At 38.7% G+C, this 26,249-nt stretch overlaps 1 protein-coding gene and 1 non-coding gene across 2 annotated transcripts in view; one reads left to right on the forward strand and one right to left on the reverse strand.

Annotated features, from left to right (window-relative positions):
- Nucleotides 1–26,249, reverse strand: part of HS3ST4 (heparan sulfate-glucosamine 3-sulfotransferase 4) — a 455,289-nt gene that overhangs the window by 24,327 nt on the left and 404,713 nt on the right. The gene's annotated exons all lie outside the window — the stretch shown is intronic.
- LOC126031560 (U6 spliceosomal RNA) lies at nt 21,311–21,417 on the forward strand. The gene has a single exon (XR_007503392.1). It is a non-coding gene; the product is annotated as a U6 spliceosomal RNA (small nuclear RNA).

Here is a 26,249-nt window from a genome sequence, read left to right on the forward strand (position 1 = left end):
TTTTACTACACAAGTAATACTTGTATATGAGTTCTTATTCTTGTTCCCTGATATAATCAAGAGTCTCTCTAGGACTGTGTTGTTGAGTCTGTGTTCAGGGATTCTTCTCTTACAAGATGACAATGCTAGACTATCTGTGGGTCCTTCTTGGATAAAGTATCAGCTTTATTTATGTATTATTACATTTACCTGCTGGCATTACTTATCTAACTTCATTCTGGATGTGTAGATGTTCTTTAGATTCTGACTTATTTTTCCTTTTATATAGATTAAAATATCTCTCTCCAATTTGTGACTTAAAACCACTTTCTTAATATCTATTTTGGGGGAGCAAATACTTAGCAATTACTCCAGGTTTTGTATTTTGGGATTACTCCTTGTAGTACATGGGGGTACAGGAACTCAAACCTGGGTCGTGTGTAGGCAATACAAGTACCTTAACTTTTGTACTAACTTTCCAGTCCCTAAACTTTTGAGTGTCAGAAGTTTTAATGTCAAAGTAGTGTAATTTACCAGGTGTATTTTGTGGTTAAAACTTCTGTTCAATGTTTAAAATATCCTTCTCTATATGAAAAATCAACATAAATAAAGTAAAAGAACAACTTATGGGGTGTACTGGAGGGAAACGTATTCTTAGCAGAAGAAACAGAGCATAGGTATTGGGGTTTTCAGGTTTAGAATTTATCAAACAGTAGATGAAATCAAAGTGGTAGTGGGAGGCCTGGTACTGACATCTTTTCTGAGTGTAATGGACAGCTCTGGGAACTTATTTGGGCAGAGAACTATGACTTACAATCCTCAGAAATTTTTTTCTAGCTGTCAGGGCTAATCATAACCCCCACAAGAGACAGAAACAGGGTTTAAGTAAGGGAGATGCAAAGCAGGGAGGCCAGAGATCTTAAAGCCAGCACCCTATGCCAACAGAGGGAGAGAGAGGGCCAAGATTGGGACCTGGGCCAAAAGAAAGCCGTGGAAAGGACTAGACAAAGGGAAACAGTAGCTGAAGCAGCAAAAGGCAACAGAAGCAAAGAAACCTGACAAACAGCTTCTCCACCAATTCAGTGACCAACCAGCAGGAACAATCCAACCTTAGCACTTCAACCCATCTGTACCCTCCTCTCACACTTTATATACCGCTGGGCCAACTGCCCTCCAGTGGTAGTTACAAAGGGCTGGGGCTCTGGTAATTGATGTCTTCACTCTTAAAGGAAAAGTAGCCCATTTATAGCTGACCAGGGCCTGGAAGAGTCTCTATTTCCTTACAATAGCTGTATTGGAATTGACTACAAAAGGGCATAGATCAGGGAAGTTTAAGGAAGTGATTATAGCAGTCCAGGTCAGAGATAACAATGGGGTATTATAATGGGAAGGTTTGTGATGATTTGGAAGAAAGAATTAATAGAATCTGCTGACTGATTATAAGTAGAGTGTAAAAAGAAGAGTAAAAGAATGAGAGACATTGGGGCAAAGTGAAGAAAATAAATCTTGAAGGTAGTAAACCTTTGAGGTAAAATACTGGAGGAAGGAAGACACTGTTGACTGAATTGTAACAGGACATTGACAAAATTGGAATAATGAATGAGAAGCACTGTTTCAAACATATTATGTTTCATATCCCCAGTACACAAAGATGAAAGTGTAGGTCAGTAGTAAGAAATGAATAGATGAACCTGAAAAAGATCTCAATTGAATAAAGACCTCTGGTAAACAACTAGAGAAGGGAAAAGTTCTGAGAGCTGAGTTCTGAAGTACCTCTATATTGATCTCATGGGTTGGAAGTTTAGGGATATGGACTTTCCAGGAAATGAGGTTGAGCCAGAAGGTCCCCTCAGATGGGAAGGACATTTCTTCCCAAGGTTCATTCCTGGAGCTGTAAGACAATGTCAGGGAACTCAGTGGTATCCTGTGTACCCCCACCCTTCTCTTTTTTCACCCCTGACTGAATTACTAGCACCCATAAATGTTTGCTCAGGCTCATAAATACATAATGCCTACCACACAAACTTCAACTGCCTGTAATTGAGACTCTCAGACATGCAGAAAGGATTGTGTTTGTGGAGGACATAAATGACGCTGTTGCCTGAGGTTACTGCAGGAAATGGGGCCACTGAAATGGAAACTGCAGCCTGCTTTTACTATCTAAACAACCTGCCTCTTCTGGCCACTGCCACCCTGCAAGGTAGAGGGAATTAGCTGTAAATATTTCACAGCTGGTAATTTGTGGGAATAAATCACATTTTGTTTTGCCAGAGACTGCACTCAACGGGCATGAGTTTCTCTGTGAGGGGTTATTGGTGATGTCATCTTACTGGTTTCACTCCACATTTAGCGCAGTCTTCAACTTCAGATTTTAGTCTTGTAATCTAGTTCCAGGAGATGGGCTGGAGTTGTTGAGTGGTGTGGGAATGGGAAAGAGGATTCCTTTGTGCTTTCCAATACTAGGGCCTATTGAATAGCAATATGAACATTATTCACTTGTTAACTAAGCAATTTCCTGTTGATCTCTATCAGTCTCTGCTGAGTGTCAGTGCTAAAGATCAGTAAAACACTTGTCTCTGTCGAAATGTAGTTCACAACTTATTTGGAAAATCCCTGATAAAACCTAAAACTTATATAACTAGATTTGATATTAATATTTACTGAGATCTTACTATGTGTCAAACACTGTTTCATATGCTTTACAATATTAAACTCAGATAACCTTTACAAAAATTCTATGAAGGTAGGAAATTGATTTTCCCCCAATTTTATGGATAAGGAAGCTAAAACTGGGTAGTTCAATGACTTGCTGGCAGTCACAGAGCTGGCACAATGTCAATAACCACTCTTCCTGTAATCACTAAAGATATTTTTTTTACTTAAACCCATGGTGCTCAGGGCTTACTCCAGATTCTGCACTTAGGGATCATTCTGGGTGAGTACAGGGACCATGTGGAATAAAGATATTACACTCAGGTCAGAAGCAAGGTAAGTGCCTTAGCCAGTGTGTTCTCTCTTTGGCTTCACAAAGCTACTTTTTGATTTACAAATAAAAAGAGAATTAGTTAGAATAGGATTAATCATGATTAAGCCTCTATTAGACTTGCTATAGGATAATGTAACTGGGGAACCCTCTCAGTGGCCCCAAAGGTAGGATTCTTTTCTAATGCTTTGAGAAACAACTTTTAAGGGGATGTACTGGCAAATGAAGCAAGACATTTTATTATGGAGAACATACCAGTCAACAGTAGCATGGAAAGAGAAACTGGTAGAGCTGATCTAATCCCCAAGTGGAGGTATAGAGTTTGAAGGGGTTGCTCCATGTGTTTGGATATCCAGGCCATCTCCAACCATCTTATCAACCAAGTAGATTTACTTGAGTTTTGCCCTGAATGTCCCTCTCAAACTTTTGGTAGATTCTGACACAGATGTTTCTGGGAAGCTGGAATATATTTTATGGAATGGTGTCCCCCCCATTTTGACTAATTCCAGGTTTTTCCATTGTGTCTGGGAGACAGGTTTAATCCATTGAACATCCTATTATCATGGTTTGGTAATGGGTTGATCAAGAAGTTCTTCTAATTTAACTAAAATTTATTAAAATGTACATTTACAATGAATCAGATAGCTTCTTTTAGATAAATTTATCTTAAATTTATTTTTCAAGTCATAAAATTTGGACGAATATGGAAATTATTATGTTGAGTAAAATGAGGCAGAGGAAGAGAGTAGACATAATAATATCACTCATTTGTGGGATATAAGAAAAAATATAGTATGGTAATCAAATCTAGAAACAATAGAGATCAAGGCCAAGAGGACTAGTCCATAGTAGGAAGCTTTCTACAAATAATGGAGCAGTGCAGTTAGGGTAGAGAAAAGACCATTATGACAATGATAGTTGAAAATAATCACTCCGGGCAAAAACTGGGTGCTAAAAGGGTATAAAGTGGTATGCATTATACCTATCCCTTCATTAACAGTAGAGCAAATCATACTGTCAAAAAGGATGAAAAGGAAGAAAAAATATATATATAGAAAGAGAGAAGTAAAATGTCTGCCAAGAGGCAGGCAGGTGGGAGGGTGGGAGGGAAACTAGAGGCATTGGTGGTGGGAAACATGTACTGGTGAAGGGTCATGTACATTGTATGACTGAACTCAATTATGAACAATTTTGTAACCACATTGCTTAAAGTAATTATAAAATAGTAAAGCAAAGAAGCCCTCTATTCCAGTGCAGCCCCTTCCTAAAGCCTCCCTGATTCCTCTTCTATAACCACCATTGGGTCTTTGATCTCACAGTGCATGAGTAGGGTCCTTTAGTCTTAGGTGTACACATCCAATGGTGGTTGTCCACCTTCTTTGGTGACAGTTATTTTGGGCTGATGCTTGGAAAACTAATTCATTACTGGATGGAGGAGAGGGACATGTGTGGTTTATTTATTAAAATTAACCTTGAGTTCAGGAGGCTGCAAAAAAAAAAACCCAAGGGGAAAGGCAGGGTCTTTGAAGTTTACAGACAGATGAAGAGGTTCTTAGGCTTCTAGAGTTCAAACTTCTCTAATTGGTAACAGATGACTCTAGCACTAGACAAAGCTTACACCTGCAAGAAAAAGAACTCAGAAAGATCCACAGAGCAGCCAGCATTAAGAAAGTGGCTAAAGAGCAGTAGCTTCTTTTGATGGGGAAAAATAGTAATGGCAAAGAAAGTCTAACTTGGTCAATCACAAGTGAGCAAATTAAAATGGTAATTAAGAATCTCCCCCTAAAAAGTCCAGTTCCAAATAGGTTCATGGGTAAATTTTATTAAACCTTCTGAGAAGATTTACTGCTTTTACCCTTTAAGTTTTTTCAGCACATCAAAGACAAGGAAACCTTTTTAACACCTTATATGAATCTAACATTAGCCAAAGCTGACAGAGACATTTCCAGAAAAGAAAATTTCAGACCATTCTCCTTGATGAACATCAATACCAAATTCCTTAAATAAACCAATCCAATATCATAAAAATTATACACTCTGATCAAGTGGGATTTATCTCAGGGATACAGTACAGTTCAACATATTCAAATCAATTAACAGTGCATTAATAAAATAAAAGGAAAGATAAGAACTATATGATCATATCAGTTGATGCAGACAGGATTTTGACAAGATCCAACATACATTCCTGTTTTTAAACTTTTCAAAATATGATGCTGAAAAAATTGGATAATTATTTATCCAGTAAGAAGTAAAAGCTCTATTCATATATCACACCTTACACAAAAGTCAATTCAAAGCGGATCTAATCAGAAACTATGAAATAAATTTCAAGATTTAGACCTCAAAGATGTAAGAAAAGAAACAAATGAAATTATATAACATTAAAGAGTTTTTGCATGGCAAAAGAAACATGGGCTAAAAGACAGCTAACTAAATGGGAAAACATTAGTTTTCAACACTTCAAGTAAAGGCTTGAAATTTAAGATACAAAAATTTCAAAGATTAACAGAAACAACTGCAAAAACTCTACCAAAAATGGAGAAAGAAAATAATTAGAAACTTCTTGGAGGAAGACACATAGATTACCAATAGGTATATGAAAAAAATGCTCAACATCATTTATCACTAGGAAAATATAAACCATCTTACAGCAATATATATCAAAAGCAGTAAAAATATTCAGTCCTGGGGCCAGAGTGGTGGTGCAGGCAGTAGTATTTTTGCCTTGCACGCTCTAACCTCGAAGAGACTGCTGTTCAATCCCCCGGTATCTCATATGGTCCCCCAAGCCAGAAGCGATTTCTGAGTGCATAGCCAGAAATAACCCCTGAGCATCATCGGGTGTGGCCCCAAAACCAAAAAATAAAAACATTCAGTGCTGGCAGGGATGTGGGAAAAAGGGAATTGTCATCCACTGCTGGTGGAAATGTCTGGTTCAAATAGTATGGAGCTTTTCAGTAAACTCAGAATTGAACTGCTGTATTTCACTTTTGATCCAGCAAATTCACATTTGGGATCTACCTCCAGGACTTAAAAACATTCATTCAAAATGTTATATGCACACCATTATTTATCGCTATACTTAGTACATCACTAAGATACATAATAACACTGGGTGTCCCTCCACAAATGAATAGATTATGAAGATGTGTTACATATCCACAATAGAATACCCTTTAGCTGCAAGGAACAGTGAAATCATGCTGCAATAAAGTGTCTGATCGCTGTTAACCCTATTAAACAAGCTGGGGTTGCTAGTTCAGTCCACACAGATGTGAGATCTCAGTCCCATCCTGTTTGTCCTAGTTCATACCCACACAGTGACTCAATCTTACAAAGGAAGAAATACTATGCTGGGTGGTGAAGGTTAAGCTATGAGGCAAGAGCGTAGATAGAGATAGTTCTCAAGAGACCTTCCTTTCCTTGGGAGATGAAATATGTCTAGTTTCACTTTCTTCATGTTCACATTCTGTTGTGAGTTTCTGAGCAGATCACTGGTCTGAGTCTTCATTTATTCCCTGTGTTAAATATGCTCAAAGGCATTTAACGACAGAGGGCTGAATAGGTTCTCTTATGTACCTATTCTATTCAGAGGTTGCCTTGAGTGACTTGACCATGAATGACAACCCTCTGACTTTTTAAAACTCAGCACACTCCACTGTGTCCTTCCATTATGAGCTTTTGCTTCAATTTACATATATACTTTTGGATACATCATTTTTAAAAATGGTTTTCAATGTTTAACAAAAATATTTCTAGCTAATAATAGTAAAATAAATTTGCTGAAAAGATATATAAGGTGATTTGTAAAAAAGGCTTTTAATTAAGTTTGGAAGAGGTCAGAAATGAAGGGTATATAAGAACATTAGTAATATAGTCTGCCACAGATTAAACTGTTTTCTTGCTTCTTTATTTCCTTATTCGTTCTCATTAATTTTTTTCACTGTTATAAAAAAGAGATAGATAAAACCACTTCACTTACCCCTGAAAAAGCTAAAATCCTGAGAGAAGCCATTTGATCATTCTAATGTATTATCCAAGTGAGAGTTCTTAACCACTTACAGTAAAAAACAATACAGGTAAATTGGGCAGATCAGAGGTGGATTCAGAATAGTTTAAGTAAGTCCCCTGGAGGAAACATTACATGCCAGATTCCAGGATGGAAGTGTATCCAGCATGTTTAAAGTATCTGGGATGAAGGAGAACATGATTGGAAAGGATGGTGGATTTGTAGTCAAAGGGATGAGAAAATAAGTATTGTGGAGTCAGGCAATGAAGAGCCTTGCAGACAATGGTAAGAACTTTGAATTGTATCTTGAGTGAGATGGGAAAGGCATGAGCCTTTCCTAATATTGAGCCTTTCCTCTCATTCCTAATAGGACTGGTCATTTTGATTACTGTGTGGAGGAGGTCCTTTAGAGGGTATTTCAGATTAAAGACCATATAGGAAGAGTGGTTACTAAAATAAAATGAGTCCATGGTTACTGGGACCAAAGGAAATGGGATCAATTGTTGGCCACAATTGAATCTGCATATAGATTTGATTCAAGAGGCGTGAAAAAAATATAACCAAAGTGGACTCCTGTTTATTTCCCCAAATATGTGAGTGAATAGAGTCAATGGTCTCTGATACGGGGAAGCTCCACAACGGGATTGAGTGTGAGGACTTAAGAAATGAAGAATTTGCTTTTGGACATGCTTGTTTTGGAACACTTCTTAGAAATACGGACAGAATGTTGAGCAGTTGGCTTTACAATGCTAGTGTTAATAAGAGGTCATAGCTTTGGACTGCAATCTATGTATTTGAAATCAGCATATAGAGGTATCAAAGCCAAGAGTTAATTAATAAAAGAATGAAATAAAAGGGCATAATAAAGGGGTGTGTAACAAGAGGAAAAGTGAGTTGTGATGAAAAAGACTAATATGACTCAACTCACTGGTCTACAGACCATTGTCAAATATGTCTGTCAATCATCAGTGACAGACTGTTGGCAGGCTATTGGCACTATGAAGATCCAGAAAAGTTGGTGGAAGAGGAGGTGAATCCCCAACCTTCTCTTAGAGGTTCCTGGTTTCCAAAAGACTGAGGAGTAAAACTTGGGAAACAGGCATCTTCAGCAAGAGAAAGCTGAGGTCTATAAATGAATTAAATGCAGTCAATTTTTCTAGTCTATTCTCTCTTAATAAACAACCTTCAAAGCAGGTCAGGAAGCTCACACTCCTTTGAGGAGTTCTAAATCTAACTCAAATTTAACCACCTTTTTCTTAGCCACTTTATGGCATTTAAAAACTACGAACAATATGTTTTAAAACTTTCCAATTTAACTTTTCATTTTCATTGTGTGTATATTTATTAAATTTGCACATTTTATGAAAGATGGGCTTTTTCTGTATTGGCGTGGGTGTTATCTTATATATTATCTACTTTCAAACACTTTAAGTAGTTTTTAGTGACACTGATAAAAACCTTGTCTTTAAAATTTGGTTTCCAGGGATTAAAAGAATAGCATACACAAATGGATGTGAGACACTCTAGGGTATTGAATTTTAATGATGGGGTTATTAAGGGAATTTATCGTTGGTCAAAACAGCGTTAGATTAATTAAGCTAGGGAGGTTCTGCTTAACTACATACCAAAAGTCTCATCATGGGGATCAAATAAAATGGCCAGATAGATTCATCTGATGTAATTAAGCTAAGGTACTTATCAAGAGGCTACAAGGGGCAGTGTAAACCAGGTGTATATATACATCCTAGCCAAGAAACTCCAGGTAATTCTTGTTCATTCTGTGAGGTCAAGGGGGAATTTATTCTATTTTTATTATTTTATATTAATTACTTAAACACCTTGATCACAAATATGATTGTAGTTGGGTTTCAGTCATGTAAAGAACACCCCCTTTACCTTGCAACATTCCCACTACCAATGTCCCAAATCTCCCTCCGCCCCACCCCACCCCACTTGTACTCTAGACAGGCTTTCCACTTCCCTCATTCCTTCACATTGTTATGATAGTTCTCAGTGTAGTTATTTCGCTAACTGCACTCACCACTCTTTGTGATGAGCTTCATGTCGTGAGCTGGACCTTCCAGCCCTCCTCTCTTTGTCTCTAAGGATTATTGCAAAAATGTCTTTTATTTTTCATAGATGAGTGAAACTATTCTGTGTCTATCTCTCTCCCTCTGACTTATTTCACTCAGCATAATAGATTCCATGTACATATATGTATAGGAAAATTTCATGATTTCATCTGTCCTGACAGGAGTTTATTCTTTTTTTTTTTTTTTTTTTTACTTTTTATAATAAATTCACTTTTTCCTTTTTTTTTTTTTTTTTTTTTTTTTATTTAATTTTTTTTTTATTTAAAAACCATGATTACATACATGATTGTGTTTGGGTTTCAGTCATAAAAGGAACACCACCCATCACCAGTGCAACATTCCCATCACCCAAGTCCCAAATCACCCTCCTCCCCACCCAACCCCCGCCTGTACCCTAAACAGGCTCTACATTTCCCTCATACATTCTCAATATTAGGACAGTTCAAAATGTAGTTATTTCTCTAACTAAACTCATCACTCTTTGTGGTGAGCTTCCTGAGGTGAGCTAGAACTTCCAGCTCTTTTCTCTTTTGTGTCTGAAAATTATTATTACAAGGGTGTCTTTCATTTTTCTTAAAACCCATAGATGAGTGAGACCATTCTGCGTTTTTCTCTCTCTCTCTGACTTATTTCACTCAGCATAATAGATTCCATGTACATCCATGTATAGGAAAATTTCATGACTTCATCTCTCCTGACAGCTGCATAATATTCCATTGTGTATATGTACCACAGTTTCTTTAGCCATTCATCTGTTGAAGGGCATCTTGGTTGTTTCCAGAGTCTTGCTATGGTAAATAGAGCTGCAATGAATATAGGTGTAAGGAAGGGGTTTTTGTATTGTATTTTTGTGTTCCTAGGGTATATTCCTAGGAGTGGTATAGCTGGATCGTATGGGAGCTCGATTTCCAGTTTTTGGAGGAATCTCCATATCGCTTTCCATAAAGGTTGAACTAGACAGCATTCCCACCAGCAGTGGATAAGAGTTCCTTTCTCTCCACATCCCCGCCAACACTGTTTATTCTCATTCTTTGTGATGTGTGCCATTCTCTGGGGTGTGAGGTGGTATCTCATCGTTGTTTTGATTTGCATCTCCCTGATGATTAGTGATGTGGAACATTTTTTCATGTGTCTTTTGGCCATGCGTATTTCTTCTTTGTCAAAGTGTCTGTTCATTTCTTCTCCCCATTTTTTGATGGGGTTAGATGTTTTTTTCTTGTAAAGTTCTGTCAGTGCCTTGTATATTTTGGAGATTAGCCCCTTATCTGATGGGTATTGGGTGAATAGTTTCTCCCACTCAGTGGGTGGCTCTTGTATCCTGGGCACTATTTCCTTTGAGGTGCAGAAGCTTCTCAGCTTAATATATTCCCATCTGTTAATCTCTGCTTTCACTTGCTTGGAGAGTGCAGTTTCCTCCTTGAAGATGCCTGTAATGTCCTGTAGTGTTTTGCCTATGTGCTGTTCTATATATCTTATGGTTTTGGGGCTGATATCGAGGTCTTTAATCCATTTGGATTTTACCTTTGTACATGATGTTAGCTGGGGGTCTAAGTTTAATTTTTTGCAAGTGGCTATCCAATTGTGCCAACACCACTTGTTGAAGAGGCTTTCCCTGCTCCATTTAGGATTTCCTGCTCCTTTATCAAAAATTAGATGGTTGTATCTCTGGGGAACATTTTCTGAGTATTCAAGCCTATTCCACTGATCTGAGGACCTATCCTTATTCCAATACCATGCTGTTTTGATAACTGTTGCTTTGTAGTACAGTTTAAAGTTGGGAAAAGTAATTCCTCCCATATTCTTTTTCCCAATGATTGCTTTAGCTATTCGAGGGTGTTTATTGTTCCAAATGAATTTCAAAAGTGTCTGATCCACTTCTTTGAAGAATGTCATGGGTATCTTTAGAGGGATGGCATTAAATCTGTATAATGCCTTGGGGAGTATTGACATTTTGATGATGTTAATCCTGCCAATCCATGAGCAGGGTATGTGTTTCCATTTCCGTGTGTCCTCTCTTATTTCTTGGAGCAGAGTTTTATAGTTTTCTTTGTATAGGTCCTTCACATATTTAGTCAAGTTGATTCCAAGATATTTGAGTTTGTGTGGTACAATTGTGAATGGGGTTGTTTTCTTAATGTCCATTTCTTCTTTATTACTGTTGGTGTATAGAAAGGCCATTGATTTTTGTGTGTTAATTTTGTAGCCTGCCACCTTGCTATATGAGTCTATTGTTTCTAGAAGCTTTTTGATAGAGTCTTTAGGGTTTTCTAAGTAGAGTATCATGTCATCTGCAAACAGTGAGAGCTTGACTTCTTCCTTTCCTATCTGGATTCCCTTGATATCCTTTTCTTGCCTAATCGCTATAGCAAGTACTTCCAGTGCTATGTTGAATAGGAGTGGTGAGAGAGGACAGCCTTGTCTTGTGCCAGAATTTAGAGGGAAGGCTTTCAGTTTTTCTCCATTGAGGATAATATTTGCCACTGGCTTGTGGTAGATGGCCTTCACTATATTGAGAAAGGTTCCCTCCATTCCCATCTTGCTGAGAGTTTTGATCAAGAATGGGTGTTGGACCTTATCAAATGCTTTCTCTGCATCTATTGATATGATCATGTGGTTTTTATTTTTCTTGTTATTGATGTTGTGTATTATGTTGATAGATTTACGGATGTTAAACCAGCCTTGCATTCCTGGGATGAAACCTACTTGATCGTAGTGGATGATCTTCTTAATGAGGCATTGAATCCTATTTGCCAGGATTTTGTTGAGGATCTTTGCATCTGCATTCATCAGTGATATTGGTCTGTAATTTTCTTTTTTGGTAGCGTCTCTGTCTGGTTTAGGTATCAAGGTGATGTTGGCTTCATAAAAGCTATTTGGAAGTGTTTCTGTTTGTTCAATTTCATGAAAGAGTCTTGCCAAGATTGGCAGTAGTTCCTCTTGGAAAGTTTGATAGAATTCATTAGTGAATCCATCTGGACCTGGGCTTTTGTTTTTCGGCAGACATTTGATTACTGTTTTAATTTCATCAATGGTGATGGGGGTGTTTAGATATGCTACATCCTCTTCCTTCAACCGTGGAAGATTATAAGAGTCCAAGAATTTATCCATTTCTTCCAGGTTCTCATTTTTAGTGGCGTAGAGTTTTTCAAAGTAGTTTCTGATTACCCTTTGAATCTCTGTCATATCAGTAGTGATCTCTCCTTTTTCATTCCTGATACGAGTTATCAAGTTTCTCTCTCTCTCTTTCTTTGTTAGGTTTGCCAGTGGTCTATCAATCTTGTTTATTTTTTCAAAGAACCAACTTCTGCTTTCGTTGATCTTTCGGATTGTTTTTTGAGTTTCCACTTCGTTGATTTCTGCTCTCAGCTTTGTTATTTCCTTCTGTCTTCCTGTTCTTGGGTCCTTTTGTTGAGCATTTTCTAGTTCTATTAGCTGTGTCATTAAGCTACTCAGGTAAGCTCCTTCTTCCTTCCTGATGTGTGCTTGCAAAGCTATAAATTTTCCTCTCAGTACTGCTTTTGCTGTGTCCCATAAGTTCTGAGAGTTTGTGTCTTTATTGTCATTTGTTTCCAGGAACCTTTTTATTTCCTCCTTGATTTCATCTCGGACCCACTGGTTATTGAGCATGAGGCTGTTTAACTTCCAGGTGTTAAAGTGTTTCTTCTGAGTCCCTTTGGAGTTCACAAATAATTTCAGAGCCTTGTGGTCAGCGAAGGTAGTCTGCAAAATTTCTATCCTCTTGATCTTATGGAGGTATGTTTTATGTGCCAGCATGTAGTCTATCCTGGAGAATGTCCCATGTACATTGGAGAAGAATGTGTATCCAGGTTTCTGGGGATGGAGTGTCCTATATATATCCACTAGGCCTCTTTCTTCCATTTCTCTCCTCAGGTCTAGTATATTCTTGTTGGGTTTCAGTCTGGTTGACCTGTCCAGTGTTGACAAAGCCGTGTTTAGGTCCCCCACAATTATTGTGTTGTTGTTGATATTATTTTTCAGATTTGTCAGCAGTTGTATTAAATATTTTGCTGGCCCCTCATTCGGTGCATATATGTTTAGGAGAGTGAATTCTTCCTGCTCTACGTACCCCTTGATTAATATAAAATGTCCGTCTTTGTCCCTTACAACCTTCCTGAGTATAAAGTTTGCATTATCTGATATTAGTATGGCCACTCCAGCTTTTTTATGGGTGTTGTTTGCTTGGATAACTTTTCTCCAGCCTTTTATTTTGAGTCTATGTTTGTTCTGACTATTCAGGTGCGTTTCTTGTAGGCAGCAGAAGGTTGGATTGAGTTTTTTGATCCATTTAGCCACTCTGTGTCTCTTAACTGGTGCATTTAGTCCATTGACGTTGAGAGAAAGAATTGTCCTGGGATTTAACGCCATCTTTATTTCAAAATTTGGTGTGTCTTTTGGGTAGTCTTGTCTTAGATTAGGTCTTTCAGTTTTTCTCTTAAGACTGGTTTTGTGTCTGTGAAGTTTCTGAGCTGTTTTTTGTCTGTGAAACCATGTATTCTTCCATCAAACCGGAAAGTGAGTTTTGCTGGGTATAGTATTCTGGGTGAAGCATTCATTTCATTCAGTCTTGTCACAATATCCCACCACTGCTTTCTGGCATTGAGCGTTTCTGGTGACAGGTCTGCTGTAAATCTCAGGGAAGCTTGCTTGAACATGATTTCCCCTTTTGATCTTGCTGTTTTCAGAATTCTGTCTCTATCTGTGGGATTTGTCATTGTGACTAGGATGTGTCTTGGGGTGGTTTTTCTGGGGTCTCTTTTGGTTGGTACTCTTCGGGCATGCAGGATTTGATCACATATATTCTTTAGCTCTGGGAGTTTCTCTTTAATGATGTTCTTGACCATTGATTCTTCCTGGAAATTTTCTTCCTGGGTCTCTGGGACTCCAATGATTCTTAAGTTGTTTCTGTTGATCTTATCATAGACTTCTATTTTCGTCTGTTCCCATTCTTTGACTAATTTTTCCATTGTCTGCTCATTTGCTTTAAGTTTTTTGTCCAATCTCTCCTGCTGTATGGAATTGTTATGTATCTCATCTTCCACAGCACCAAGTCTATTCTCAGCTTCTGATACCCTGTCCCAGAGCTTATCCATTTTGTCATTCACTTCGTTTACTGAGTTTTTCAGGCCTGTTAGTTGACATGTTATTTCAGTTTGGAGTTTTGTCATTTCTGCCTTCATATTTTCTTGGTTCTTATTAGTGTTCTGTTCAACTCGATCCATGGTTTCTTGGAGTCTGTTGAGCACCTTCCATATTGCTAGTCTAAAGTCCTTATCTGAGAGGTTGATTAGTTGTTCAGTCATTATCTGGTCCTCAGAATTGTCATCTTCATTCTCTATGTCTGATGCTGGCCTGCGCTGTTTCCCCATTGTCACATTTGTATTGTGGGTTTTTCTACGTGTTGTAGTGGTATTCATTGTCTATATGATGTAGGCAGCACACTCCTCTGGCTCCTCCCTTTCTGGATGGGCTGACTTGCCTCTAAGGGAGGGGAGTCCTCCGTGGATGAAGCCTCACACTGGGTCAAATCTTAGGCCCGAGCATGTAACAGAGAAGACAGTCCAGAGAGAAATGTTTGCTTCTGTGATATAGCGCCGTTCTTAGTGTGATTTTTCCTTCTTGTTGCAATGGAGTTCTTTCCTTAGAAAGAGTGCACGGCCGCGTAGCGAAGCGGAGCGGCCGTGCTCCTCTGAGCCTCTTTTTGCCCCACTCGCAAGAGTTTCACGCAAGAGGACAGTAGACAGACATAGACAGGTCACACTCACAGTCTTTCACAGCTGAGCCCCACTGGGCCGGTGTACTTTCGCGGATTTTCCCCGCCTGGTGTCACACACAGGGAGCCAGCTTTTGCAAAGGATAGCCGGTTTTTATGCTCTGAAGTCCCTCCCTGAAAATGGCGTCTGGGCGAGCGAGGTTTCTGGAGGCTCTTTTTGCCCCACTCGCAAGAGTTTCACGCAAGAGGACAGTAGACAGACATAGACAGGTCACACTCACAGTCTTTCACAGCTGAGCCCCACTGGGCCGGTGTACTTTCGCGGATTTTCCCCGCCTGGTGTCACACACAGGGAGCCCAGGGGTTTATTCTTAATTACCACTTCCTTGTATACTGTTGGCTCTATAGTTAGGAATTTTCATTTAGAGAAGAACTGTGATTGTCTGAGGTGAAAACAGAGTTGTTCTCATATAAGTATAAGTGCAAATTTAGACCCCAGAGCTTATTAACTAAAACACTAATATGTTCTCTTATATTTTCCTTTTTGTCTTGAACTTCAGTTTCCTCACTAATAAGAAATGCAATTTTATACCCTACTGTTGGAAAAATCAACAACAGCAAATATATTACACACTCAACTCTGGGTGGCCAGCTATTTTGTAAAAGCCATTTGCTTGTTTTCCTGGGCAAACACTCCCGAGCCTCTCTTGTAATGGAATCGGTCATGTGACTGCATTCTTGCTAGGGGAATATGAGCCAAAGTGTTCACTCCCCATAAAAATATATGTCCCATAAAAATTCTCACTCATGATCCCCCATGTTCTTTCCTTGTCTGCAGGTTGGATGTTATACCCAGATTGGTCTTAAAAGCTAGAGGTTTTAAATGTCAAAGTTTCCATCAATCTTAGCTTTTGGATCATTGTATGGAGCACAAAACTTACCTCCTTTGCCCAACTTGAAAACCCCATGACTATTTATATGAGTAAAATATAACAGCTACACTATAGTGTTTTCCTACTACAATCTATATCGAAGGAAACTGACACCTAGTAAGTGTTAAATAAATGTTTATTTTATATCACCCAATATCCTCAAGAAACAACATGAGCATTGAACTAAAATCCAGAGAGAGTAAATAGCCTAGCACTGTATCAGAGAGGTGGCAGGTAGGTATAATGCATGACGATTGTTGGATGGAGGTGGAATGTATTTATTTTGTATGTACCCAGCCTTGAATGGGATAATGAGCCTCATACTGCCCAAGAGACAGCTGTTTCAAGGGCTGATATTTTACTTTGTTTGATTTGTTACCATGTGAGAAAGTGGAGAGAAAGAAAGTGGCAACACCAGGGGAGAAAGAAAGCAAGAGAAATGGTGGTATATTGGCAGGGAATCAAGAGACTTTTCCTGCAGCAAATTCAGTTATCACCTTTTGAAAGCCTAGAGGATTAATGACAAATGCCCCAGCAGTAAAGAAATATTAGAACTAAGGATTTAGAGGTGTAGATGATGCAAATTCCTGAAAAGTCTTCTTGATTTAAAAAAAAAAAACACAAGTCCTGCTGTTTCAGAACCACAGTACCTTGCAAAGACAGGTTTTTGCATGCTTTTATGACATATGGAAGTTGTAGAATTGTTACACTGCCCCACACACCATCACCTGAATCACTTTCAGTATCTGTAAATCAAGAAAGCCAGCAGGTAGATGTACTTTTGTATCACACAACTTTTTTTTCCCCTTATAGCCTTGGAAAAAGGGAAATAATATCAGAAGAAGCAAAATACATTGTGAAAACAACCTACGTTATTATTGTAGAATCTTAGACATTTACCTGGGAAGAGAACACCATCCCCAAATAATATAATCTTCATTATTTTGTATTAACAAAAAGTCAGAGATTGGGGTTGGAGAAATAGCACAGTGGTAGGGCATTTGCCTTAGATGCAGAAGGATGGTGGTTCAAATCCCGGCATCTCATATGGTTCCCCAAGCCTGCCAGGAGCGATTTCTGAGCATACAGTCAGGAGTAACCCTTGAGCGCTGCTGGGTGTGACCCAAAAACAAACAAAAATAAAAAAATAAGTCAGAGATCAAAAATAAAAAAGCATTTATCCACTCATATTTCTATCTATCCAGTAGTCACTGATTGAGGACCTTTCAACTTTGGGGCCACATTTAGCAATTTTCAGGGCATATTCATATTTGCACTCAGGAAACACTCTTGGTGGGTACCAGCTGTTGAACCTTGACAGATTGCATACAAGGCAAGTGTCCTACTTGGGCACTATCACTCTAGTACAATTATGTATTTATTAATACTTAGTTGGCCTATAAGTAAAAAATGCACTGGAAAAATTAATCAGAGGTACTGAGAAAGGACTAACAAGAAATATTGGTGACTAATAATAAAGCCAACTTCATGTTTCAATTCAACCACTTGTCCAAGTTTATTTATTTACTCCACAAGTCCTGGTAATGGAAATGAGAAAATTTCTTTGCTCATAAAGGATCTACACGTCAGTGGTAACAGGATATTTAAAAGTATTTAAAAAGAAAGGACAGATCAGCTCCAAGTTTTGGTATGGAAGATGGTAAGAAAACTTTCATAATAGGGTGAGAAACATTTGGGATGATATATGAAAGAAAAGAATGCTAACTCCAAGAGAAGCCCAGGCAAGATGTAAGGAGAAAATATGTTTGAATCTTGGACAGTATTTTAAAAAAGTAGCCAACTAGACACAGAAATGGAACTAGAGAGTTTAGGATATGAGAAGAGAGAGACAATAGAGCCTTGGGAGTTTGGATTTCATTGGACATGTTCTTTGAATTCAAAGATAATTTAAAGTGGGCCAAAGATTAAGAATCCTCTTAAGCTCTCGTAAAGGGAATGGGTGATTAAAGAAGGAAGGAGACTATTTACAGAGAAAGATAGCAACTTGACCAAGGAGGTAACAGAAGAGATTGTGAGGATAAGGAGCTTGGAGACACATATTAGCGTAAATAAGATGTGCTAACAGGTTGGATATGAGCTTTGAGGGACATTGTGATAGCAAGAATGACTCCCAGGATCTGGGCTTTGGTAACTGGGCAGATGTTGAGAACATTTACAGAATTTCTAGTCCCAGACTCTCACCTCCTGGTTTACACTGGCTGAAGTAGGGAGATGCCATTGCTCCATATGCAAAATAGAGATAATAATAGCTTTTTTAACCATTTTATATAAGACTAGTAAGACTATTAAGAAGATCACAAGAGATAATGTGATAATAATGAAAACACTAATGAAGGAGTTATAGAAGAGCAAGGCTCTTTATGATGCCAGGTGGCAGTTCAAGTAAACTCCTTTTAGACCTGTACTAATGATTCTGAATTGGTTGGGAAGATTTACGAGGTATAAAAATAATGCAATGGGACTAATTTTCATGACTCAGAGTGAAAAAGTTTTCCCATTATTGTATAGCTGTATTGTGGGTGGAAGCAGGTGTAAAGGGTATAAATGAGTCAGTGAAACATATTATGATTGCTACAAAATTAGGATTACTAAGGGCACCTATAGAAGCACTAGGAAACAAAAAGACATATTTGATCAAGAGCATGAATGGGGAATCTCATGAGCTTCCTCACTTATAGCATTTGTTCTGACATGTTCTGAATGTCATCATTCTGTGATGTTGAAGCAAATACCCACCATGAAATAATCACATCATTTTTCTTTCATAACACTGATAATAATGCCTTCTAGCCACCACTATTGTGAGAATGAGATGATATAAGTCATAGAAACACTGATGTTCCAACTTTCTGCATTTTCTCCTTAGGAAGTCTCTTCCTACCATATCCCCCAAATCTTCTCAAGTATATAAATATTTCTATTTATGACAGTATTTTTCCACCAGGAAAACGTATGTCCCTCTGAGGGCAGAATTTTCTTATTTCTTTCTCACAATTCTATTCCTGATTGTCTGCTCAAAGTTAGTAGCAGTAAGCTTGCTGATGAATAAATGATGTTGAGGGCATTCTGGCTATTGTCTCACACAATGTTGGGAGATGTTTCCTCCAGTACAACTGGTATGTGATTGTTGATTCAAATCTTAGCTCTGCACCATTCCAAGTGTTTGATTTAGGACAAATCCCTGTCAGCACACAGGACTTTCCAGCTGGTAACCATGGTGTGTTTCTCCCATCATCTCTCTAATGTTATGTCCTAGTGCTTTGTTTTTGACTCCTATATCACTCATTTGCCTAAACCAAATCTTCATGTTGCCATGGACAGGACTGACTCACTAGTCAGTTAATACATCTGAACAGTTTGATATATCAATACTCTGCCATATTTTTCCCACCACCATCAATAATTATATCTCTATATCCATTCATCACTCCCTACTTCTTCAAACTTCTGAGTATCTACCCTGATCACTCAGCCATTCACAAATTTATTTATTCAGTAAACATTTATTGAGCACCTACTATGCTTAATACCCTTATTATATCCTAGATATCCGAGGATAGCTATGTGCGATGCTTCATTTAACATGTAAATTTGACTGTGTCATAATGTACAAAGATATTGAAAGGATATTCTAAAATGGATAGGGTTACCTGTCACCAATGGATTAGCTGGAATAAAAGATCATCTCTCACACTCTTGCAAAAACTGAGCTGCAGAAGATATACATCTATTGCAAGTGTTTTTCAGGAAAAAGCAAAAATTTACTCAACCAACCCCCTCTGTTCCTGTTTCAAAATAGCCATAATAGCCTGAATTCTATTACTTTTTGTGCTTTAGGGCTAACGTCACAGAAACCACAATATCTGAGAAGCCAGGTAACCAGATAACTTTAAGTTCTCATTTAGCTCATCCCAATAAATATTTCCAGTTTTCTCCTTTCTCAAAGTTATCCTAAAATTCACCTTCTGGTTTTCAAGAAATAGACAAGATAGAAGTTTAAGCTCCTTCTGTCTACATTAATATCCTCCAAAAATAAACCACAGAAGGATCGATAGATCTGAACATTGCTACCACCTTCTTTACATTACAGACTTCAATAAAGCCTCCTCCTTCTGGCAAAAGCTGTAACAAAGATGTTTGGCTATCTGGTTCACTGAACCAGAAGTCCGTGTGAACCTTCAATATGTAGTTAAACATTATCTCTGGATGTGTCTGTGTGTTCTAGATTCTTTACATTTGAATTTGTAGCCTGAGTAAATCAGGTTGCCTTACAGAGTGTGATTGAAAGCCTCCAATTAATCGAAGGCCTGGACAAATCAAAAACTTACTCTCTCACATTGCTTTCTTTTGACTAGGATATTGGACCTTTCCTGTATTTGGACTTCAACTCAGACTAGAAGTTACAGTATTGGTTTTCCTCCTTTTAGAACTCAGGATTCAAACCCAAATTTAGACTATTTTTTCTCTTGAGTAGCAAATTCATTGACTGATATTCTCGGGATTTGCCTTATCAATCTTCTCTATATGGCACAAAAATGCTTTCAATATCTAAATCTCTCCCTTACTCCAATTTCTTTTTCCCTCCCTCCCTCCCTCCCTCCCTCCCTCCCTCCCTCCCTCCCTCCCTCCCTCCCTTCCTTCCTTCCTTCCTTCCTCCCTCCCTCCCTCCCTCCCTCCCTCCCTTATGTATTTCTCAAGAGAAAGAAGATTAATAAAATGAGACAAAGTTCCCATCCACAGGATCTGGAATCATGGCCTGGAGCCTCTACCTGGTGTGATGAATCACAGTGCCTTGGGGCAGTAGCTAATGGACTCTGCAGCGCAAACAGCATTGCTTAGCTGTTGCAGTTTGCCTACTGACAAAATTCACTTGGCCTTACTCTGGTGCCCAAGAAGCAGATAACTGTCTTGTGAGGAATGTGTGCTAATTCTCTGCCATGTATTTTCTGCTGAAAAAAGTACAGCTATCAATGAAATCAGTGACAGGCCAGCGGCACAGTATCCTGAACATCAGTTCCCAGGGAGGGTCTAGAGGTCTCAAGAGTATATTTTCTGTACTCTCCTCCTCTGGTTGCTCTGTGGAGTTCCAGTTTGCTTTCAGATAGAATCTCTTTGAGTATGTAACTGCCAAGGATTTCTCCTCAACATTTCCAGTCTTCATCTCATACTCCCCATCTCATGTTGCTCCATTCCTTCTAATTCTATATATATATCACTCTCCAGTAGAATTTAAGCCTAGAGAGATCATGGGTTTATTTTTTTTATCTCTTTCTTCAAGGCTGTGACTACACAACTAGAACAGGTTGAGAGCTCAATATATATTTTCTTTTAAAAATGAATTATTGGGGGGGGGTAGAGAGATAGCACAGCAGTAGGGCGTTTGCCTTGCACACAGCCGACCTGGGGTGGACCCAGGTTTGATTGCATCCCATATGGTCCCTCGAGCCTGCCAGGGGCGATTTCTAAATGCAGAGCCAGGAATAACCCCCGTAGTGCTGCTGGGTGTGCCCCCCACAAAAATTATTGTGCTAGAGAGGTAGGGGTTAAAACTTTGTATATGTGCTCGCTTCGGCAGCACATATACTAAAATTGGAACGATACAGAGAAGATTAGCATGGCCCCTGCGCAAGGATGACACGCAAATTCGTGAAGCGTTCCATATTTAAAAAAAAAAAAAAAAACTTTGTATATGGCTGTCTCTGACACTAACACTGATCCCTTGAGCACTTCAGGAGTGATGCCTAAGCACAGAGCTAAGCAATAAGCTCTGGATACTGCTGGGGTAGCCATTCCCCCGTCCTTCATCATCTTTTGAAATAGTAAGTCTTCTCTTCAGGACATGGCATCTTCCCTCTGTGTTTGCATCAGAGTTTGCTCAGCAACATTCTGGTTCACTTTTCTCTTTACACAGGCATCTCCAAAAACAGGTGGATGAGGGATGAGTCTTGCAATGTCAAGAGACTATCACACAGAGGCATTAATGCTAGGCCAAAATAACAAATGCCACCTTGGAAAGGAATTTAAAGGATGACTCAGTTCTTCTCTGAAACTTGCAAACACCTGTGTGTGTGTGTGTGTGTGTGTGTGTGTGAGAGAGAGAGAGAGAGAGAGAGAGAGAGAGAGAGAGATCAGACAAGAATTATATCCAAGAAACGTTCACCGAATATCTATTATGTGCCAGATTCTATGCTAGATGTTTGCAATATATCTGCTGACTATTCTAATCAACAACACACCTGATAACATGCATTAAAGTTATACAGGCTTAATATCACTATATATCAAGGTAAACATTACAAGTAAGAAAAAAAGTCTCACAATTTTCTATCTTCATTATCAGACATTGGTTAATTATCTAGAAGAAAGAGTGATTTAAGTGTTGAGATAGTTGCATATAGGAATCGTTTTCCCTTCTTTTTCAGTTCAGATAAATGATTCTCAAATTTTAGTACATGAAACTAAATTAGAGGCCTATCTATGTAAAACCTCAGGTTCTGTAATTGAAGTGTTATTTAAGGAATTCTCAGGGGGCAATATTGACTCTTTGTGCTTAATAAGTCTTGTCTATGCTGGCTTAGATTCCTTTCTTGTGCTGATTATTAAACCCAGTGGTTCTATTCCAGGGCCTAATATTTTTTTCTTTTTGAGCTACACCCAGTGATGCTCAGAGGCTACCCCTGGCTATGCTCTCAGAAATCACTCCTGGCTTGGGGGACCATATGGGATGCTGGGAGATTGAACCTTGGTCCATCCAAGGTTAGTTTGTGCAAAGCAAGTGCCCTACTGCTTGTGCCACCGCTTCGGCCCCTCCAGGGCCTATTTTTTTTTTTTTTACTGTGGACTCCTCAGATCCAGAGTAAGAGGGACCAGAAATATAGTTTTCTAGCTCTCTTTTGCATCATGCCACTCCTTCTGATTTCTCAGTGTAACTGATTTTTTTTTGGCTTTTTGCTTAGAGGCTCAGCACCTCCAAATTAAAATCTCTATGACTATTTATGCTTTTATGCCTTTGGATGGTGGTACAAATATTCTACACAGCCCCCTGGAGGCTGCCATTGTGGAAGGCTGCCATTCAGCAGTGAAGGATTCTCCAGTCACCTTTGTGAATCTACTTGTTTTTATGGGATTTGCTTTTTTGGTCTCCTAAGTTCTTAAGGATGGTCCTGTTTCTGTGGGGGAAGGGATAAATACATTCCTCATGTTCTTTGAATAAAGAGAATGAAAATTCTCTAGAAAAAGATCTAAGTGTTTTACATTCTATCACCCTTGCTCCCCATTAGTCAGGTCATGTAACTTGGGAGAATCCAGATCCACATGGACACACACCAATGCTTAACAGCTTTTTGAGGTTGGACAAGAAGATCATAAACATTCAAAATGTGCTACTCAACTATCCCTTGCACAGATCACACTGACATTGCAAGCAGCTTTATATCCGATCTTGCTTGGTCTGACTGTGCATTCTTGGGAAAGTTCTGAATGCATCTAAGTCTTAGCTCATTTCTATAAAATGATCTGCATGCAGGAGTGTTATGAAAATCAGGTGAAAGGAATGAAGGAGGCATGGTTGAACCGTAAGCACTCACAATGCTCCTTAGACTTTATATATAATTTTATGTGAAGATTATTAACAAAACTGTGCAGTAGTAGTAAGAATAGTAAAGTGGATCCAGACTGTATGTGGTTGGTTATGAGCCTACAACCAAGGCAACAAATGTTTATGCATTTGCTGCTATGGTTCACAGACTCCTTTGAAGTAGGCAGTACCCTTTCCTGTGTACTGTCCAGTCTATTAAGAATTCAGATTCTGTGAATGTGAAAATTAAAAAAAAAAACAACAAACACTGGCATCAGTGGCAGACATACTTTAAACAGCAACTGTCAGGTGAAACAAAACTTCCTCTTCTTGCAGCACCTTGTCTCTGGGCCAAGTAAGAGTACATGGTATCAGTGCTAGCATCTAGCCCCTGCCACTGAGGGAGTGTAGAGTACATTGAGAATATGAGAATCCTTTCTTTCTTCCTTAAAGTGACCTTATCTTTCTATCTTCTTCAGACTCTCTGCAGGAACACTTTGCAAGGTGTCTTTTCACAAAGCTGTTCTCACCTCTCTGACCCCTATATCAACTCTCCTCCTCTCTCAGTGTTGCCAGCGCTTGCAGAAGTCAGGCTGAATATCTCTGCTATCAGCTGATATGGTCTGGCCAGGACTTGAACTCTGCTGCCAGAGGCTGGGGTTTTCTCTCATACCTCTCAGCTTTAAATAGTAAACTTTCAAGGCCACTGAGATAGAACAAGGACCATATTAGCTTTTATCCCAGCACTGAGCACCAACAGGAGTGATCCCTGAGTTCATAGCCAGAAATAAGCCCCAAGCACAGACTAGTGTGGCATAAAATCCAAACAAAATAAAAAGAAAGCAAAGTGTATCGATTTGAAAATGCAGATAGTTTTGACTAAGGCTTCTTAAAATAGTTCTTAAATGCACCTTCTCTGGGAAGGGCTGTGGAGTGTGGGTTCCAGAACAAGAGGGGTTCAGATCACATCTCCCACTTGCTCCGAAAACTCATACTGCTAGAATGTCTGTGGTGTGTGTGTGTGTGTGTGTGTGTTACATGGTTGATACACAGCCATATTGTTGAGACACAGGCACACACAAGATACCCCTACCGAAACTATGGGGCAACTATACAAGCAACAGACAATTGAAGGCATGTCCTCTGGGTTAACCTTTATTCCGGGAATAAAGATTGAAATTTGTCTATTTGTATTGAAGTAAAAAAAAATAACTCTTGCAAAACTGTCAAGCCAGGTTTTAGATAGTGTGACCTAAAATATGACTCCAGGGAAAACGAATACATGGGAATTTTGTGGAGATTCCAATCAAAAGGCAGTCTTTCTCTACAATGGTTAGCACTGAGAGGAAATAAAAAACCAATATGATCACTAATTACCCATTAGCTCAACACAATTTTTGATAATAGTGATGCAAAAATAAATAGCCAGGCATACATTAAACATGATGATATTATTTGAGACCTGCTTTCATTGAGTGCCATTTTACTTAAAGTTGCAATTTCAAAGAACTCATTGATGAGATTACCGTATTTTTCGGCGTATAAGAAGACTGGGCATATTAGACGACCCCCTAATTTTGCAGTTAAAACATAGGTTTAGGCCTATATTCGCTGTATCAGACAGAAAGTTCCTGTGCTGCAACTGTATGTACCACAGTAAGCCAATCGCAACAAGCAAAGGTTCAAAGGTTATACTTAATAGACTTCCTCTCTGACTGTGGCAAATCTAAGCAGGCTTTTTACAGTGTAGATTCGGGTCCAGAACATTGTCTAATTTGCATGCATAAAAAGCCTGCTTGGATTGGCCGAGAGAGGCAGTCCAAGCAGTCTTACAGTGATTGGTGCAGGATCGAGTTGAAAAATTCGTTTTGTGGCAATATTCAGACAATTTTCGTTTAGCAGCATATTGAAACATTTTTCAGGATATACTTGGTGTATAAGATGACCCACGATTTTCGGTTGACTTTTTTTTTGTTTCAAAAGTAGTCTTATACGCTGGAAAATACGGTATGTGAAAAATTACTGTACCTGCTCAGATGCAAGGGCTAATAAATAAGCCCCAATTATCCATTTCTCAATCATGAAACAAAATGGATATGGATGTGTTTAGAAGGATTAGTACCTTAAGTTAGAGTTCTATTTGCTCCTCAATCTCCCATTCACACCATTTCCAGCCAGTCAACAAAACAAACAACTAGCAAACAGCAACACTCACTCCCACAACTGATGCAAAAATTCATTAGAAATAATCAACAGAAGCAATGAACTCTCATGCCTCACCATATGATTACACTATTACAACCAAATAAGATAAACAACAAAATACCACTACACAAAAGCAATTATCAATATAGCAAGCCACCTTTTCTTTTTTTTATTATTTTTTAATAATTTTTATTGAAACCAATGTAAATTACAAGTCTTTCACAGCTATATTTAAGATACACCACGGTTGTGTACTACATCACCTGAAAGCAATCCTCTACAAGGGAAGACCCTACCACTGCTCTGGAATAGACCTGTTCAACAGAGACTTCCCTTTAACACCCAGAGGACTTAACAACAACAACGACCTGCTTTCAGGACCAAGCTCTCAGCATCATCCTCTAATTGTGAGTGAAAATAAAGGATGCTCCACATCATCCTGACTTTGATGTAGGATATGGACATATTTTAGGATCTTTAGCTACAGAAACCTGACACCAACAACAGTGACTATGTGAAAAATAAAAGTGTATTGGCACCACAGACAATGACTTGGGTTGGACAACCTAATATGCCTGGAACCTAGAGTTTGTCTTATGCCAGAAAACTTCAAGGGTAAGGTCTCCTTGTATTTAGGCCAAGACTTTTCCTTTCCATGTCTCCTATATTTTGCTGGGTCTATGCAAACAATTGCCACACTAACACCATCTTTTCTAT

Source organism: Suncus etruscus, chromosome 15 (genome assembly GCF_024139225.1).
Source record: "Suncus etruscus isolate mSunEtr1 chromosome 15, mSunEtr1.pri.cur, whole genome shotgun sequence".
Classification (NCBI taxonomy): Eukaryota; Metazoa; Chordata; class Mammalia; order Eulipotyphla; family Soricidae; genus Suncus; species Suncus etruscus.